Source organism: Bidens hawaiensis, unplaced genomic scaffold, assembly GCF_021521415.1.
Source record: "Bidens hawaiensis isolate Kalapana, Puna unplaced genomic scaffold, B.hawaiensis_p1.1 tig00018938_1, whole genome shotgun sequence".
In the NCBI taxonomy this organism is placed as follows: domain Eukaryota; kingdom Viridiplantae; phylum Streptophyta; class Magnoliopsida; order Asterales; family Asteraceae; genus Bidens; species Bidens hawaiensis.
The window spans coordinates 89,582-109,985 of record NW_027492874.1 but is presented as its reverse complement, the minus strand read 5'-3'; the positions used below and the strand labels follow the sequence as shown (position 1 = coordinate 109,985).

Here is a 20,404-nt window from a genome sequence, read left to right as displayed (position 1 = left end):
AGGAGACGTTGCTGGCAGAAGCCATGCTCTGAAAGAGGTGTGGGTAATTCTTGCGTATTTGGTCTTCTCTTTCCCAAGTGAATTCAGGCCCACGCCTCGAGTTCCATTGAACCTTTACTAACTTGATTTTGCCCCTGCGTAACTTTTGTTCTTTCCAATCGGTTACTGCTATAGGTTCTTCTACGAAGTGCAGCTGTTTGTCGATGTGAATCTCTTCCAACGGCAAAATCAACGTTTCGTCAGATAAGCACTTTTTGAGGTTGGACACATGAAACGTATCATGAACTCCACTGAGTTCGGCGGGTAGACGGAGTTTATAAGCAACCGGACCGATCCTTTCCAGGATCTCAAATGGTCCAATGAAGCGCGGATTCAACTTTCCTCGCTTGCCGAAACGGGGGACTCCTTTCCATGGAGAGACTTTCAAAAGTACTTTATCCCCTACTTGAAATTCCAATGGTTTCCTTCGCACATCTGCGTAGCTCTTCTGTCTGTCGCGCGCTGTCTTAAGGCGATCCCTTATCTAAAAAATCTTGTCTGTTGTTTCTTGGATCAATTCTGGACCAGTCATTTGCTTGTCACCTACTTCAGCCCAGCACAGTGGGGATCTACACTTACGCCCATACAAAGCTTCGAACGGCGCAGCCCTAATGCTTGTGTGATAGCTGTTGTTGTAAGAAAATTCAACCAATGGGAGATGAGTATCCCAGCTACCTTCGAAATCGATTGCGCACGCGCGTAGCATATCTTCCAATGTCTGGATTGTTCGCTCGCTTTGCCCATCCGTTTGAGGATGATATGCCGTACTCATGTCAAGACGAGTACCTAAAGCCCCTTGTAACGATCTCCAAAACCTTGATGTGAACCGACTATCTCTATCAGAAATGATGGACACTGGGACTCCATGTTTTGAAACTACTTCTCGAATATACAGTCGTGCTAACTTTTCCATCTTATCGGTTTCCTTGATCGGCAGGAAGTGCGCTGACTTAGTTAGCCGATCCACAATAACCCATATTGTGTCATAACCCCCAGGTGTCCTTGGCAGTTTGGTGATGAAGTCCATAGAGATTTGTTCCCACTTCCACATGGGAATTTCTGGCTGCTGAAGCAACCCTGATGGTTTCTGGTATTCAGCCTTTACCTTCGAACACGTCAGGCACTTACTGACATACGTCGCGATGGCGCCTTTAAGATTGGGCCACCAATACAGCGTTTTAACATCTTGGTACATCTTGTCTGCGCCAGGATGTACGGAATACCGCGTCTTGTGAGCTTCGTTTAATACTTGCTCGCGCAATCCTCCCTTGAGAGGGACCCATATGCGGTTAGCGAAATATAGATTGCCGTTCTCTTTAAGTTCCAAACTCTTAACCATACCCCCAAGGCATTCGTTTTTAACAAACTCTGGTTTCAAGGCTTCTTGCTGAGCGTCTCGGATGAGGGTAGAGAGATCTGCGTGAATGGTCAACCTTAGAGCCTTGACTCGTAGCGTTTTTATTCGCTCCTTCCTACTTAGCGCGTCTGCTACCACATTCGCCTTTCCAGGGTGGTACTTAATTTCACAATCATAATCATTCAACAACTCCACCCATCTTCGTTGCCTCATGTTTAAATCCTTTTGATCAAATATATGTTGAAGGCTCTTGTGATCCGTAAAGATTATACACTTTGTACCATAGAGGTAATGGCGCCAAATCTTTAGCGCGAAGACAACCGCTCCAAGTTCTAAATCATGCGTTGTGTAGTTCTTCTCATTGGTCTTGAGTTGGCGTGAGGCATACGCTATGACTTTGTTTCGCTGCATAAGGACACATCCAAGTCCCTGATGTGAAGCGTCGCAGTAAACAACAATGTCATCCATCCCCTCGGGCAAAGACAAAATTGGCGCACTACATAACTTCTGTTTCAACATTTGAAATGCTGTTTCCTGATTTTCGCCCCAAACAAACTTCTTGTCTTTCTGAGTTAGCGCGGTCAGAGGTAGAGCTATTTTGGAGAAGTTCTCAATGAAGCGTCGATAGTAGCCAGCTAGTCCTAGGAATTGCCTCACCTCAGTTGGGGTTTTTGGCGCTTCCCAATTTTTGATGGCCTTGACTTTGGAAGGATCAACGTGTATTCCTTTCTCGTTTACAACGTGACCTAGAAAGTGAACTTCTCTAAGCCAAAACTCGCACTTGGAAAACTTCGCATACAACTTTTCTTTCCTCAACAATTCCAAAATCAATCTCAGGTGTTGCTCATGCTCGGCCTTGGTCCGTGAGTAAATCAGAATATCATCTATAAACACAATCACAAACTTGTCCAAGTATGGTTTGCACACGCGGTTCATCAGATCCATGAACACAGCCGGCGCATTAGTTAGCCCGAAAGGCATCACTAAGAACTCATAATGGCCGTATCTAGTTCGGAAGGCTGTTTTCGGCACATCTTCCTCATGGACCCTAAGTTGGTGGTATCCTGACCGTAGATCTATCTTCGAATAATAACTGGATCCCTGCAACTGGTCAAATAAGTCGTCAATCCTCGGTAAGGGGTACCGATTCTTGACTGTCAGCTTGTTCAGCTCCCTGTAGTCAATACACATTCTGAACGAACCATCATTCTTCTTAACAAACAGTACTGGAGCTCCCCAAGGTGAAAAGCTTGGGCGTATGAAACCCTTATCCAATAGTTCCTGTAACTGATTGGATAGCTCTTGCATCTCAGATGGAGCTAATCGATAAGGCGCTCGAGCTACTGGCGCAGCTCCTGGGACTAAATCAATACGAAACTCGACTTGTCGCGGCGGCGGTAATCCGGGCAAATCTTCAGGAAAAACTTCTGGAAATTCGCGCACTACTGGTAAGTCTTCAATTCTTCGCTCATCTCCTTTCTTCTCTACGACATGCGCCAGGAAGGCGTAGCACCCTTTCCTTAGGCACTTTCGCGCCTTTAGGCACGAAATCAGTTTCGTCGCAACTCCCCTTCTTTCCCCTTGAATTACCAAGGTTTCTCCGTTCAACAGTGGGATCCAAACCCGCTTCTCATGGCAAATAACTTCCGCGCGGTTCTCGACTAACCAATCCATACCTACCACAATGTCAAAACTTCCCAAGTCTATTGGCAACAAGTTAATATTGAACCCGTGACCTCCCATGACTATAACACATTGTTCAGTTCTTTCGTTCGCGCATAACTGCCTACCATTGGCTAGTTCTATAGTATAAGGCGTGTCTAGCCTACTGGTTGCTAGGCCTAGGGAGTCTTTAAACTCAGCGGATATAAAACTTAGGTCAGCGCCAGTATCAAATAAGACAGATGCAAAATGTCCGTTAAGCAAAAACGTACCGGTTACCACATTCGGCTCTTCTTTAGCTTCGCCTGCGCCGATCACAAAAGCTCTCCCGCGAGCTTGGTTCCCCTTTTGCGGGCAATCCCGACTAAAATGCCCTGGCTTCCCGCATGCGTAGCAGTTGTCGCTTGCTCCAGCTTCTCTGACACGGCAATTCATCGTCTTGTGCCCTGGTCTGCCACATTTGGCACATTCGATTCTTGTGCATTCACCCTCGTGGTGATACTTGCATTTGCTGCACCATGGGCGAGGCCCGCTGTATCCTTTTCGTGGTGGCTCCGCGGCCTGAATCACGTAAACCCTTGCGCTTTCCTGCTTCTTGAACGGTGGCTGCTTGGAGTCGGACCCTCGGTGGTGAGAGTTCCATTTCCTCTTGGGATCAGAGGTTCGCTGCTCGATTCCGCGCGGAGTCAACATACCCGCACGGACCGTATCCCTTGTAAGGGTGATGGCCCGCGCTACCGCCTCATCAAAGGTTGGAGGCGCTGCGGCGTTGAGCGGAACCCTAACAACAGGAGGTAACCCAAAAATATACCTCTCGATCTTCTTTTCCTCCGTGTTTGCCATGTCTGGCACCAACTGGCAAAGTTCGTTGAACCGGTTGTTGTAGGCGTCGATATCCGTTCCTACCATGATGTGGTTCCAGAATTCCTGTTGTAGACTCTGGATTTCTGCGCGAGAGCAGAACTTTCTCATCATCATCTCCTTCAGTTCCTCCCAGGTCTTGTGGAGAGCAACTTCTCGCCCCAATGTTTTCGTTTGAAGCTTCCACCAAGACGAAGCTGCCTCTTGGAACATGCAGGTCGCGTAAAGGACCTTCTGGTTCTCACTACATCCGCTAATGGAGAGAACTGTCTCCATCTTGTCAATCCAGTTGTAGAGCCCAATGGCCCCTTCGGTTCCCTTGAATGGCCAAGGCTTACAGGCCATGAATGTCTTATAGGAGCATCCTTTGTCCAAGGCTCCTGATTCGGGTTCTGGGGTCTCATTCTGACGACCCTGACTTGATTCGGCCTTGCTGGCCTCATGTGTTGCGATTGCTTGCGCGATTATTCCCGCGAGTTCCTCGGGTGTCATGGTAATTCCTTTGGCTTTAGTTGGAGGCATTCTCGCTTTAAAAGTGAAAATATATCAGACTTAGCGCATGTACTCTGAGCGCATAATGTTATCATTATTTTACTAGACACTGTGACCCGTGTTCCTAAGTGTGTGTATAGTTTCTTTTGAAAATATTTTCTTTGAAAAATATTTCATGCGATTCCCCAACGGTTATAGTCTAGGTTAAAACTTCTTTTCCTAGTTCGCTATAACCAGTGCTCTGATACCAATCTGTCACACCCGGCCCTGAGCGGCGGAAACAGCCGGGCGCGCACGAGTGGGGATTGATAATTAAGCACGGGCCATTGCAACCATTCAAAGATTTTCATTTCGCATGAAAAGTTTAATACAAATACATTACATTGATTAAAAATTACATAAAAACATCCAAGTATAAAAACTGTTGAAGATTTCCACGCCATATCCCCTTGCGCGGCGGGAACAACCACGCGCATCGAAGGGATAGAACTAAAATCTTCCAAAAAGCTAGTTTTAGATGTTCAGCGTGAGGTGCTCTAAGTGTGACTCCATGCGCTACCTAGTTATCTCCTGAAAGACACGTAAAAACATTTGAATCAGTATAAACTGAGTGAGTTCACAAGTTTTAGTAACTTGATAAATCGTGTTTGCATCATAATCTTGATACAAATCATTCTGAAACATAATTCTGATAGCATCATTAAAACACATGCTTGGTAAAACATAGTCCTATCAACATATTCTGATAAAATCGTTCCGCGGGTTACGCGCGAACATTTCTGGGAACTGTGCTCGTCTATGCAAAGTGGCGCTGCCACTACGAGCTAAAATAAGTAATACCGTCCCGCGGGTTACGCGCGAACGTTTCAGGAAAATGTGCTCGTCCATGCAAAGTGGCGCTGCCACTACGAGCTAATCAATAATTCCGTCCCGCGGGTTACGCGCGGACGTTGTGCCGGAAAACAAGGCGCTCGTCCATGCAAAGAGGCGCGACCCCTACGAGCGGGCTCAAACCCATAGTACTGCCCCATGACCATACTAGGCACTCGTCCATGCAAAGAGGTGCGACCCCTACGAGTGGGTGGATCAAACCAGCAGTCCCTACCCTTAGAGTTCCAATGGTAAAGTGATCACTTACTCGAATTCTGGCGCACATACATCGAAAACCATAGATACCGTTTGCATTGCTCGTAAATACACCATAATGAAACATTATTTAAACACATAATTGCTTGTATTGCTTGTGAGAGTATCACATGAAACATAGTTTTAAGTACGTGTCCCTCGCCCCGAAAACAGTTTAAAAACAGTGAAAACAGCGAGAATAGGGGCTGTGAGACTCACCTGTGGTTCTTGTTAAGGGATTAATCGAGATTCGGGTTTTCTTGGTGTTGGCCTCGGAATCGAAGGTCTAGTAACTGGAACGGAATCGAAAATAACGGATGCTTTGGGAGATGATTAGTGCAAGTTTGCAGTTCTTTGAAGTGTGTTTTGAGTGATAATTTAGGTTACATATTTATAGGCAAACTCAAGGGAACACAATCCCTTGCTTTAGGGGATTGTAATCTTTTCATATCTAGGTGTAATGATGATAAAGTATGGAAATTATTATTGTTTATTGTTTATTTAAAAGTGGAGGAGTGGTTAAAAGATCTTGATTTGATTTGGACAGGACATGCAGGTCTGGGGTTGGTGAGAATAGGGTGGCTGACAGTTGACTTTTCATGTTACAGTGTGCTTTTTCAGGTACTTTTGTCAGTGTACAGTAAAAAGTGGAAAATCTCTGAAACACGCTACTGTTTCCCTTTTTGGGCGGGAGTAATCTCCTTATGTCTGGAGAATAGACTAAGTGTTCTGTGCGCATCACTTTGTGCGCATAGCTTTCTGCGTGAAGGACATTTCTTTGCTGCGGGTAGGTGCGTAACCTTCTCGCAGTTAGGGATATTGAGTTTCATTTGTAGATTCTCCAGGTGGTCTTGGTATTTCAACATAGTGATCAGTCATGTTGAAGTCAATTCCATCTTGGAGCTTCAGACAAACTAGCTCTCAATGTTCCCGCCATGCGGGGAGGTTAGTTCCCTTCCGCACGCGCATAAACGATTTAGGATGCACCCGCCTTAGCATCATGCGGGATGGTCAACCCATAGACAACATAACGTTAAGTTACATGAAAACATAAAGCCAAAACATTCGCGCATGGCGCATATAACATATGCTCACGCTGGTTCTTAACATGGTGCGCTTGCGCAGGTTGCACATAACAAATGCACGCGCTGACTAACATGGCGCGCTCGCGCAGGGCAAACATAACAAATGCCCGCGCTGATTCTAACATAGCGCGCTCGCGCAGGGCGAACATAACAAATGCCCGCGCTGACTAACATGGCGCGCTCGCGCAGGGCAAACATAACAAATGCCCGCGCTGATTCTAACATAGCGCGCTCGCGCAGGGCGAACATAACAAATGCCCGCGCTATATGGCGCGCATAATATTTACAATCACCTAATTATTAGGTGATTACTTAGTTTAAGGGATTGGGAATTTACCGGGTGTCACAGAGTTTGAGCAAATGATACTTCGTTTGTCAAGGAACCATCCTGTGAAGAAACTATTACTTAAGACGTACGGTCAAAAGTTACCCATGCCTGTCTTCTCGTTTCATCACGTAACATACCTTGATATCTCCGGGCTTTATCTTGACCATACGCCAACCTTTAATACATTTGGTACCCTTTCAACTTTATGCTTGAGGAATGTAGTGTTGGAAATTTTAATATTTGGAGATAAATAATTATTTGTATTAGTTACAATATAATTATTATTCCAAAAATGTAGTTAATATGAATGAGAAATCGGTGAATTTTTGTTTTCCATTGGTTAAAGGAGATTAATTGAGATATTTATATCTCATAAGTGTCACATTAACATTATCATTTAACTCATATAATGAATGGTGAATTAACTCAAATCTTTTGGTTGACACATGACTACTCTATATATACTAGCATGGATGTCCATGGTTTAGATAGAGAAAAAATATTGTTCATGCAATCTCACATACAACCAAAAGAATTTCCCGACTTTTCGATCTTACGCGCTCTTGTTTCAGGTATAGTTCAGGTGCTAGGCTAATCCCGGCAGTACAATCTGCTTAGGCTGTTGTACCCTGGGAAACAGACGGGTTCACCTGGGTGGCCCGGAAATCTGTTTTAAGGGAAGCGTGTTTTACACGTGCCTCAGTCACCTTGTTTCTTGTTTTGTCATTTCTTTCTAATATGTTTGTAATTTGGTTTCTATATTGTAATTTCCTTTCTTACTCTTGTATTGTAATATGGATTACTATTAATAAAATTTTGTTTTATTTCTTTTTGTGAACGGGTTTCCTACAAGCTTAAAACAGATTTTCAAAACCACCGTTCACTGTTTTGAAAAAGGAAATTATTTATATATATTTTGTTTTTTCGGTCACTATGTCATAAAGTTTGTTTTGTATCTGGTTATTGTTTATCGTTTATATTATAAGTTGTTAGAAATTATTATTATTATTATTATTATTATTATTATTATTATTATTATTATTATTATTATGATTTTGTTTTAATGTGTTGGGGTTTCACGTCTGTTGGGTTTTCAAAAGAATCATAAAACTCCATTTTAGTGCAATTTTTTGTTTTAAAGAATTACGTGTCATGTTAAATTTTAAGACTTAATATTTTGTTTCCTCTACATTCTGCTTGTTGGGAAATGATATTTTTTATTTTTTTTTAACCTGGTTTCATTAGTTTGGTTTTTTGGAAACATAATTGTTTTGTATCTTGTTTCAGAAATGGCGAGTACTGTTGCATCCTCCACTACTGTTTCCATGGGATCCACTGCTATTGGGTCAACTTCTTCCACCATGGGACCATTGGTTGGTACCCACGCAGCCCAAACTGTTGCTAACCATGCTGAAAAACCAGGAAAATTTTCTGGTGTGAACTTCAAAAGTTGGCAACCAAAGATGATGTTTTACCTAACCACTTTGAACCTTGTGAGGTTTTTGACCGAATCTCCCCCTCAACTAGAAGAGGGTGCAGATGTTCAAGCCGTGAGTGCTCTTGATGCTTGGAAGCACTCCGAGTATCTTTGCCGCAACTATGTGTTGAATGGCCTTGTTGATGAATTGTACAATGTGTATTGCAAAATACCAAGTGCCAAAGAATTAAGGGACACTTTGGAACGAAAGTATAAACCGAAGACGCGGGTACAAAGAAATATGCCGTGGCCTGGGTTTTGGACTTTAAGATGGTTGATTCTAAAACTTTAATGAGTCAAGTTCAAGACTTGCAAATTTTAATTGGCGATATGATTTCTGAAGGAATGACTTTTAGTGAGACATTCCAAGTGGCTGCCATGATTGAGAAATTACCTCCAAGTTGGGTAGACTTTAAGAATTATCTTAAACATAAGCGGAAAGAGATGACCGTTGAGGACTTAGTTGTCCGTCCTCGAATTGAGGAGGATAATAGGGTAGCACTAAAGGGAACTCAAGTGGAAGTTTCTGCAAAGGCAAACATGGTTGAACATGGTCAATCGTCAAGGGGGGACAAAGGCAACAAGAACCACAAACCGTATGGCAAGGGAAAGGGTAAGTTTGATCTTGGGCCTAGAAAGGGTGGTGTGAAGAAAAAGCTTACAGTTTTTAAGGGAAAGTGTTATAATTGTGGAGAATTTGGTCATCGTGTTGATCGATGCAACAAACCCAAAAGAGAGAGGGCAAACATGATTGATGAAGATGAGAAACTTGTAGCCATGATCACTGATCTTACTGCTATGATGGATGAGGTAAACTTGGTGTCCAACCACCCTAAAGGATGGTGGATCGACACCGGGGCTACTCGTCATGTGTGCCCCGACAAGACCCTCTTTAGCAAGTTTAAGGAGGTGGCAGGAGATGAAAAACTCTACATGGGGAACTCGGCTACAGCAGATATCAAGGGTGAAGGTGAGGTGATTTTGAAGTGGACTTCGGGGAAGGAGCTCACTCTAAGCAACGTGCTTTATGTCCCCGATCTGCGCAAGAGTCTTGTGTCTGGATGGTTGTTGAATAAGTTTGGCTTTCGTCTAGTTTTTGAAAGTGATAAGTTTGTGTTAACTAAGAATGGTATGTTTGTTGGTAAGGGTTATGCCCTTAATGGCATGTTTAAGTTAAATGTAATGTCTGTGACCAAGAATAATATGAATGAAAAGGCTACTACTTCTGCTTACTTGATTGAGTCTTTTAATGTGTGGCATGGTCGTTTAGGTCATGTTAACTATAATTCAATGCGTCGTTTGACTAAACTAAATTACATACCTTCTATCATTTTCAATTCAAAAACTAAATGTAAAACATGTGTTGAAGCCAAAGAAACAAGATCACCATTTAAATCGGTTGAACGAATAACCGAGCCCCTTGACATGATACACACCGATGTATGTGATCTAAAATTAGTTCCCACAAGAGGAGGAAATAAGTACTTCATCACTTTTATTGATGATTTTACAAGGTATTGTTATGTATATCTACTTAAAAGTAAAGATGAAGCCATAAACAAGTTTGTCTTGTATAAAAATGAAGTTGAAAACCAACTAAATAGGAAAATAAAAAGAGTAAGAAGCGATAGAGGTGGTGAATATGTTTCACCATTCGCAGATATATGTGCACGAAGTGGAATTGTTCGTGAGCTTACCCCACCATACTCCCCACAATCTAATGGTGTTGCAGAACGTAAGAATCGTACGTTAAAAGAAATGATGAATGCCTTATTGCTGAGTTCCGGGTTAAGCCCGGACATGTGGGGGGAAGCGGTTTTGTCGGCCAATTATCTTTTGAACAAAATACCGTTCAAGAATAAGGATGTTACTCCTTATGAATTATGGACTGGTAGAAAACTATCTTATAAATACTTGAAAGTGTGGGGGTGCCTAGCAAAAGTGGTCGTACCACCACCAAAGGCTCAAAAAATTGGACCCAAAACAGTAGATTGTGTATTTATAGGATATGCTCATCATAGTAGTGCATATCGGTTTCTTGTTCATGAATCAAAGAATCCCGAAATACACAAAAATACTATAATGGAATCAGGGAATGCATCATTCTTTGAAGATGTGTTTCCATGTTTGGGAGATGCACATGCTAGCTCTTCTACACATGCTAGTTCAGCAACACGTGCTAGTACATCAACACATGTTGATGAGATTGGTCAAGATGAATCTCAAGAACAATCTGAGGCTGAGGAGGTTGAGCCAAGAAGAAGCAAAAGGCAAAGGACTGAGAAATCCTTTGGACCTGATTTTGTTACTTACTTGGTTGAGGGTGAGCCCCAAACCTATCAAGAGGCGATCACCTCCTTAGAAGGGCCACAATAGAAAGAAGCCATTAAAAATGAAAATGATTCTATATTACAGAATCATACTTGGGAACTAGTGGATCTTCCACCGGGTTGTAAACCGCTTGGATATCGTTGGATATTCAAAAAGAAGATGAAAATGGATGGTTCCATTGATAAGTACAAGGCAAGGTTAGTAATCAAAGGGTTTAGACAGAAGGAAGGTCTAGACTATTTTGATACATACTCACCTGTGACTCGAATAACCTCTATAAGGTTGGTGCTCGCGATTGCTGCTTTGAGAAATTTGGAAATACATCAAATGGATGTAAAAACTGCATTTCTAAATGGGGAGTTAGACGAAGAAATATATATGGAACAACCTGAGGGTTTTTCAGCTCCTGGCCAGGAGGGTAAAGTTTGCAAACTCGTCAAGTCCCTATATGGTTTGAAGCAAGCTCTAAAACAATGGCACCAAAAGTTTGATCAAACCATGTTGGAAAATGGTTTCAAGATAAATGAGTGCGACAAGTGTGTCTATGTGAAAGACACAGCTAGAGGTTATGTGATTTTATGCTTGTATGTGGATGATATGATTATCATAGGGAGTGATGATAAAATGATCAAATCTACTAAAGATATGTTGAATGCGAGATTTGACATGAAAGACATGGGTTTAGCCGATGTGATTCTTGGAGTTAAAATCACTAGAACTCAAAATGGTCTTGAGTTAAGTCAATCTGATGTGTGTCTAATAACCCTATAATAATGACCCTCACAACTAAGCTTTAATATTAAAACAAAAATCCTAAAACCACACACAACCGGCAAGTGTACCGATCGCAAGTAGTATAGACTTAGGAAGTCCGAGTATCGAACACGTGGACACGTCAGAACGCTAAAGATCACTAACCCTAGACAAGACCTACCTTAAAATAATATTATATTGATTTTTGATTTCTTTTAACTTAACTGAACTAACTTGATTAACTAACAAAACTTACCAAAAATAGAAAACTTAACGGAAAACTAACTGAGCTGACTTCGGGTGGAGAAAAACGTCTACCTAGGTCTGAATCAAATTGTAGGCCTAACAAGCTAATGGATTGGATGACTTCAAGACACCGGTCCCTAAAGATGACACGACTAAGGATCGCTCGGGCTCACTGGATTACCTCTCGGTCTCACTCAACAAGCTTAAACTACTCAAATCGGCTAAAACGACCAAACCGGGAAATAATTGCTAACGTGTTCTAATGAAGGATCACCTCTCGGTCTCACCAACACTCGACCCTGTGACTCGATCATGTGACTCGAGGCTTGAGTATGACCCGGCTTTTCATTCCAGTCCTGTCACGAGCTTAGTTAAACAAACAAAACCCTAAGATGTTTCCCACTATAGTCAGACCATTTAAAAGGTTCAATTAGGTCAACAACCAAACCGCTCTTTCATTCTCAAAGGCTGAGCCTACCAACACACGATTACTGAGTCAAACCGTTCGGTTACCATACATTACGTGCGGGTCTAATGGGCACTGTTCTTATTTATTATATATATATATATATATTAAAAGACACCAAGACGTTATGAAACAAACACTACTCGGTAATAATATCATTTCCTGTTTAACGTAGAGAAAACATATTTCAAGGGACAATTTTTCAATTTTTTTTTTCTTTTTTAAAAAAAATTTTGTCTACAACTACGTAAAATAAACCCCATCCCCACACTTAGAACGAAATCGTCCTCGATGAGTAAAAGGAAAAGAAATAAAATAAAATAAAAATAAAACAGAAAATAAAAAGATAATATACAAGAGTAAAAATAAAGAACGGGTTACTCCCCTGGTTTGTGTGCAGAATCTTCAACAGCTAAGTAGTGTCCAAACGACTGTATAGCATTTCATTCGCGGCCGCAACCTCGGGAGAACCTGTTCCAAAACGCCACCAAAGCTACCATGCACATAATATAACCTGCAGAAGCTCAAAATCGCTCGCATTTAGCGGCGTACACACTGGGAAACAAAAACATAAACAAATGAACATATTTTTGTGTTTTTGGTTTTTATAATTTTTTTTGTTTTTTTTTAAACAGACAAAACAAATAAAACAGATAGCAAACACAAATACAGAAATACAAACTCTACAACTCGGGCAGTCTCCCGAGTGATGCGTCCACACGTCTACATCTCGGAGAGTGGGTCAAGGTAGAATACCTCGACCGTCTGATCAGTCATTAGCTCGCCAATGTAGTGCATCAGTCTATCACCGTTCACCATAAATGTTCCGCCTTTGTCCTTTATCTGAACAGTGCCATCTGGGAAAACCTCAGTAATCATAAACGGACCTGACCAACGGGATCTCAACTTTCCCGGGAATAGCCTCAACCGGGAATTATACCATAAAACCATATCCCCACACTTAAACTACTCAATACCCTCTAACTTACGATCTTGCAGTTCCTTCACCTGCTGCTTATAACAATCTGACTGCGCGTAAGTACGGTCCCGTAACTCCTCCAACTCAAGCAACTAATGAACACGATGATCTCCGGTAGATAACTCAGAATTAAAGGAAGATGACTCAATGTCAGCATCAAAGGGGTGTTCAGTCAAGGCGACCATCTCAACCTCCGGGGTCTCCCTATCTAGGATATGTGTGTCTGAGGCGGGGCCTCCACTGGGGTCACTGGAAAACTCCCCCACATGAGTCATGATCGTATCAATGAAGCATAGGGAGTCATCAGTCAATTTAGGATGCTTAGATGACTGTTGAACGTCAAACGTGACGTTCTCATCCCCGACTCGAAGGATCAGTTTGCCATCGCGAACATCAATCAACGCATGTGCGGTGGCAAGAAAAGGTCGGCCCAGAATAAGTGGAACATTATCATCCTCATTCATGTCAAGAATAACGAAGTCCACCGGGAAGATGAACTTACCAATGCGAATGAGCATTTCTCAACAATCCCACGCGGATACTTCACGGAACGATCAGCAAGCTGGATACTCATCCTCGTAGGTCTCGGTTCGCCTAAACCCAGCTTGCGATACACAGAATATGGCATGAGATTGATACTGGCACCAAGATCAGACAGCGCCTGAACCACTGTATCATCACTCAAGGTGCAGGGAATTGTGAAACTCCCTGGATCGGCCCTCTTCTCTGGTAACTTCCTCTGTAAGATAGCAGAACAATTAGCACTCAAAGGAGTGGAAGCTACCTCAGCCAACTTTTCCTTATTCGAAAGAATATCCTTGAGGAACTTCGCGTGTTTAGGCATCTGAGTGAGTGCCTCAAGGAATGGGATATTAAGGTAAAGCTGCTTCAGAAGATCAAGGAATTTGGAGTTCTGCTCCTCATCTCTATCTCTACGGACTCTCCCGGGGTAAGGCAATGGGGTTTGTAAACTCTCGGTGGCTCGCTCGGTGATTGCTGTCTCTCGGCCTGTGCTGAACTCCCTGGGATGCTCCTCTGATGCACCTGGGCCGGCGAGGACTCCATCTGAATCTCCTCATCCACCGCTCCTCTCCATCGACTGCAGGCTCCTCGACAACTCCTCCTTTAGATCTCTGCTGAATCATGGGCTCATCTCGTGCCCCTGCACCGCTCCTTGTCGTCACAGCCTTCACGAATCCTCTCGGGTTCTGCTCGGTATTACTCGGCAGCGTACCCTGCGGCCTCTCATTCAACCGACTCGCTATCTCTCCCATCTGCCGCTCGAGACTCTGAATAGACGCTCCTTGATTCCTCATGAACTGCTCGTGCTCGCGTAACTTCTCCTGCGTCTCTTTGTGTCGGGAATCCCCTCGTGCCATGAGCTGTGACAACATCTGTGTTTGTTGTGCCATCATCTCCTCCAATGTGGGCTTCTTCTCCCCACTGCTCGCTCCTTCGCCCGCATCCTGAAATAAACTCTGGCGTTGCTGATAACCTGACTGATTGCCGCTCCTCCAGTTCGAGTTCTGATTGCCTCTTCATCCCGAATTATAAGAATTTGAGTTTCGGTTTGGATTTCCTATGAAGTCTATGGCCTCCTCCTGCGAACTGACTGAGCACTGAACGGTATCATGCCCCCCTCTGCAGATCTCACACAACTTACTCTTCGTCTGCATATCCTTTACCATCTTCGCCAATGCCTCGACCTGTGCCGTTAGTGCGGTGGTGGTGTCCACCGAATGCATGCCTCGTGAGATGGAATCGACGGTCTTACCTCCTCTAGCGGGTGGTCTCTGGTACCCACTCATAGCTAACCCGTTGAATAAAGCGATACACTCATCGGGGTCCTTTGTTGTCAACAGATTTCCTCCTGCAGCCGTGTCGAGCATATTTTGTGTCACGTACGTCACTCCATTGTAGAACTTCTCGACAACCGCCCAATCCTGCAAGCCGTGGTTAGGGCACAACGCTAGTAGATTCTTGAAACGCTCCCATGCCTCGTAGAAACTCTCGGTGTCCTCCATCTGGAAAGAATGAATCTGATTACGCAAACGAGCGGCCTTAGCCGGAGGATCGTACTTCTCGAGAAATTGGGTCTGCATGGCAGCCCAAGTGGCTATGGAGCCCTGTGGGAGGGACTCGAGCCACAGACTCGCTTGATCAGCGAGAGAAAATGGAAAGACGCGGAGCTTAACGGCGTCTTCGGAAACGCCCGCAAGATAGAAAGTGTCGCAAATACGCACGATGCGAGTGAGATGAGAGTGCGGGTTCTCGTGAAGCAACCCGTGGAACTGAGCAGAATGGGAAATAGTGTTTAGAATATTCGAAGGAATCTGCCAGTTCGTGTTAACTCCAACGGCGGGTGGTGCGATGCTGGATCTCGCGCTAGCATTGGTCGGACGGGCCCGGTCTGCAACTGTCCTCCTCGGTGGTGGATTGTCGCCCATGATCCTATCCCTATTGATGATGTTGGAAGACGAGGGGGAAGAGGATAAACTACCAACGGATGATGAGGTAGATGACGGTGAAATGGCGCGACGTCTCTCGCGAAAATCTCTCTCTGGCTCGGGGAATGCTTCTATGTCGGGTGGTCCACGAGATCGAGTCTGTCGCATAAAAACTATAATTAGGAATAAGATTATCTAAACTATTCTAACAAAAAAGCAAAATAAATAAAAAATAATTACAAGTAGCACAAAAGATAAGTCCTAACTCGGATTGCTCTCAAAACGCCTAAAACCGTGTCCCCGGCAACGGCGCCAAAAACTTGATGTGTGTCTAATAACCCTATAATAATGACCCTCACAACTAAGCTTTAATATTAAAACAAAAATCCTAAAACCACACACAACCGGCAAGTGTACCGATCGCAAGTAGTATAGACTTAGGAAGTCCGAGTATCGAACACGTGGACACGTCAGAACGCTAAAGATCACTAACCCTAGACAAGACCTACCTTAAAATAATATTATATTGATTTTTGATTTCTTTTAACTTAACTGAACTAACTTGATTAACTAACAAAACTTACCAAAAATAGAAAACTTAACGAAAAACCAACTGAGCTGACTTCGGGTGGAGAAAAACGTCTACCTAGGTCTGAATCAAATTGTAGGCCTAACAAGCTAATGGATTGGATTACTTCAAGACACCGGTCCCTAAAGATGACACGACTAAGGATCGCTCGGGCTCACTGGATTACCTCTCGGTCTCACTCAACAAGCTTAAACTACTCAAAATCGGCTAAAACGACCAAACCGGGAAATAATTGCTAACGTGTTCTGATGAAGGATCACCTCTCGGTCTCACCAACACTCGACCCTAATGGTAATGAATACTACACAACCAAGGATAGAGGAACAATTCAACTTAAACCAAAATAGATCAACTAGTCGCTCAAAACACCTAAACCTGACAAGAAACGAACTCGCTCTCGCGCAATCCTTATTCTAGCATGCAAAGGTAATGAGACAACCCTAACTTCCTATCACCTCTCGGTCTCATGGAAGGTGTCTAACCGATGTACTTAATCCAATAAATCATGCAACATAACCCTACGGTGGTACCTACCGCAAACAAACCCTAAACACAAAGTCTATAATCAAACAATGCACCGATCAATCAATACAAAACTAATTAATCAACACACGGGGTTTATGCAATAAATCACCAAAATTTCTAGCCCTTAAACACAACCTATTTCATGTCTAAATCAAACTTTACAATAACAATTCAAGTCCATTAATCAAACAATCCATTAAACTCATCAAAACTCAACAATTTTCATTTTCCCTAGGTAGAACTAACAAGTTTAGCCGAACATAGTTTTTGGACAGCAGCTAATGATCAAATAAAACATCATAAAACTCATACCAATCATCTCAAATATCATTCAACAATCAACAATACTCATAAACAATTCAATCTATCAATCAATTGCAAAAACTAGTAAACAATTGAACAAGATAATCAAAGTAATGAACAATGTGAAAAAATGAAGGATATGATGAATTCCCGGCCGTTCCTTGCTGTGTAAACTGATGTCGAACCTTCCCGAGGCTATATTCTTGTGTATTCTTCTTTCCCTAGCCGTCACACGGTCAAACCTTAGCCTAACAACACTTTTTTTTCTTTTCTTTTCTTCCTGCTGCTGCTGTTGTTGATGCTGTGCTGCTGTTGGCTGCTGTTGTGCTGCTGTTGGCTGCTGTTGATGCTGTTGTTGCTGCTAAATCCGATCAGCAGCCCTCTAGGCTCATTAGGGTTTTATTTTTTTATATAAAATAATATAATATGGTCTTGGGCCTCCATGATGCATACGGGTCGGGCCTTGAGCTTTGTCTTGAACTTGTATGCGTAAAAGGCTCGTAAAAAGCTCGAAAAGTCCCGGTTTCTTCCTTTCTTTTACCCAAAACCTACAAGATTAATAAATGTATGTAAAACCTATCTAAAACGAGTTAAAACATATAAAATATAATATAATACGTAGATAAAACGTGCAGAAAATACTAGTATTTTACAACACATCACAATCTCATTATGTAGATAAAATCCTTGAAAAGTTCAATGCGGGAGACACGAGTGTTGCTCAAACTTCGATTGATACTAGCCAACATTTGTCAAAGAATAGAGGTGAGAGTGTTGCTCAATTGGAGTATTCAAGGATAATTGGCAGTCTTATGTATCTTATGTCTTGTACCCGGCCGGAATTAGCATATGCTGTGAGCAGGCTAAGTAGATATACTAGTAATCCTAGATCTGAACATTGGAAGAGTATGACAAGATTATTAAGATATTTAAGATACACAAAGAGTTATGGACTGCATTATGGCCAAGACCCAGCTGTTATAGAAGGATACAGTGATGCTAACTGGATATCCGACATGAAAGATTCCAAATCCACAAGTGGCTATGTGTTCACCCTTGGAGGAGCATCTATATCTTGGAAATCCTCCAAGCAAACGCTTATAGCTAGATCCACGATGGAATCTGAGTTCATTGCGTTAGACAAAGCTGGTGAAGAGGCGGAATGGTTACACCAATTTTTGGAATATATTCCAAGATGGCCAAAACCTGTTACGGATATTTGCATACATTGTGACTGCCAGTCGGCGATTGGAATAGCTCAAAGTGCAATGTACAATGGCAAATCTAGACACATACGCCGTAGACACAATACTATATAACAACTTCTCTCAACGGGAGTTATCACCATTGACTACGTGAAGTTAAGGGATAACATTGCGGATCCGCTTACAAAAGGCTTAAGCAGAGAGGTCTTATGTAAGTCTTCGAGAGGAATGGGACTAAAGCCCATGGAGTAAGTTTCTATAAAGGAAAACCTATCCTAGAAGACTGGAGATCCCATGATCTAGGTTCAATAGGACAACCTAACTGTATAAACTAAGGTCCCTGTGGGGGAGTACCTCAACATATAAAGGGAGTTGTATACTTCCTAGTCCATTCCGATAATAAATTAGTGATGTCAAAGGAGGTTAAGCATAACGCTTTTAATGATTTAAAAAATCACCTATGTGAGAGAGAAGTGGGGTCGCTTCGAATGGATTTGTGGTGCGCGCAAATCCTAGAGCTCTTGCAGAACCAGGCTAGTGTTCCATGACCATAACGGACACCACAATGAGGGGTTAGCCAGACCAGGAAAAGTGTTGTGTGAAATGTAATAACGTCTACGTCAAAAGGGGTTGGTTCAAGGACACCGCGTCTACTAACTGCTAGGAGACAAAGTATATTTCACAAAAGGAGGGTTCAAAGGGAACACCTACTTCTCCTGCAACACTCAACCGATGTAATTATATTTGACACTTGGGCGTACGGATCGATTTCCATTCATGTGGGGGATTGTTGGAAATTTTAATATTTGGAGATAAATAATTATTTGTATTAGTTACAATATAATTATTATTCCAAAAATGTAGTTAATATGAATGAGAAATCGGTGACTTTTTGTTTTCCATTGGTTAAAGGAGATTAATTGAGATATTTATATCTCATAAGTGTCACATTAAGATTATCATTTAACTCATATAATGAATGGTGAATTAACTCAAATCTTTTGGTTGACACATGACTACTCTATATATACTAGCATGGATGTCCATGGTTGAGATAGAGAAAAAAATATTGTTCATGCAATCTCACATACAACCAAAAGAATTTCCCGACTTTTCGATCTTACGCGCTCTTGTTTCAGGTATAGTTCAGGTGCTAGGCTAATCCCGGCAGTACAATCTGCTTAGGCTGTTGTACCCTGGGAAACAGACGGGTTCACCTGGGTGGCCCGGAAATCTGTTTTAAGGGAAGCGTGTTTTACACATGCCTCAGTCACCTTGTTTCTTGTTTTGTCATTTCTTTCTAATATGTTTGTAATTTGGTTTCTATATTGTAATTTCCTTTCTTACTCTTGTATTGTAATATGGATTACTATTAATAAAATTTTGTTTTATTTCTTTTTGTGAACGGGTTTCCTACATGTAGGGATGCCCACAAAAACTCTTCTGCATCTTCTATCCAATTGTCCATCACTCAAGAGCTTGACTATGGTAAGTTATTCTAACGTCCTTTCGATACGGGCTTTCTAAGCTTATCTGACTGTCGTAACGTGTTGCAGTATAGAGAAAGTGGTTTTGAACTCGATGATAAATGCACCATTATTGAGTTATTTGAGTGTGTACCTATGATTGAACATTTGACTACTTGGGCTCATGTCTCTCGGGTAATATTTTTCTTTCCACGTTATATAAAAATATAATTGAAAGAAATATTTTTGAACTTTTGTTGTTGATCTTTGTTTTGGTTTGTATGGTTCAAGTGGGTTGTACTGCACTCGGTTCCTTAGTCGCTTCCAACCTCACTAATCCACCTCAAATACTTTTGTTTTGAAGGCATGTGTTTTGATAACGGCTATGATTTATATTTTCTTCTTGTTTTGATCAAATGCTCCCCGAACTTGGAGAAGATTGAGCTACAGGTAAATGATATAATTTGATCTCGTATCCTATTTGTTTTAATTATCTTGACAAATATAACTGACACGAAAAGAAGAACCTTCATGTAGAATTATTGGCAACATCTATGTAATGAGGAATACTCTGTTGTATGGGAAGATTATTCTGATGTTCGGTTGGAGCATCTGAACGAATTGCAGATTGACCATTTCACCAACTATGAACCTGAGATGGAGTTTCT

General features: G+C 42.3%; 1 long non-coding RNA gene across 1 annotated transcript; it reads left to right on the top strand.

Moving 5' to 3' along the window:
* Positions 1 to 19,687: 19,687 nt before the first annotated feature.
* Positions 19,688 to 20,180, top strand: LOC143557375 (uncharacterized). Its single transcript, XR_013139565.1, has 3 exons — positions 19,688 to 19,758; positions 19,827 to 19,931; positions 20,028 to 20,180. It is a non-coding gene; the product is annotated as an uncharacterized LOC143557375 (long non-coding RNA).
* The last annotated feature ends 224 nt before the right edge of the window (positions 20,181 to 20,404 follow it).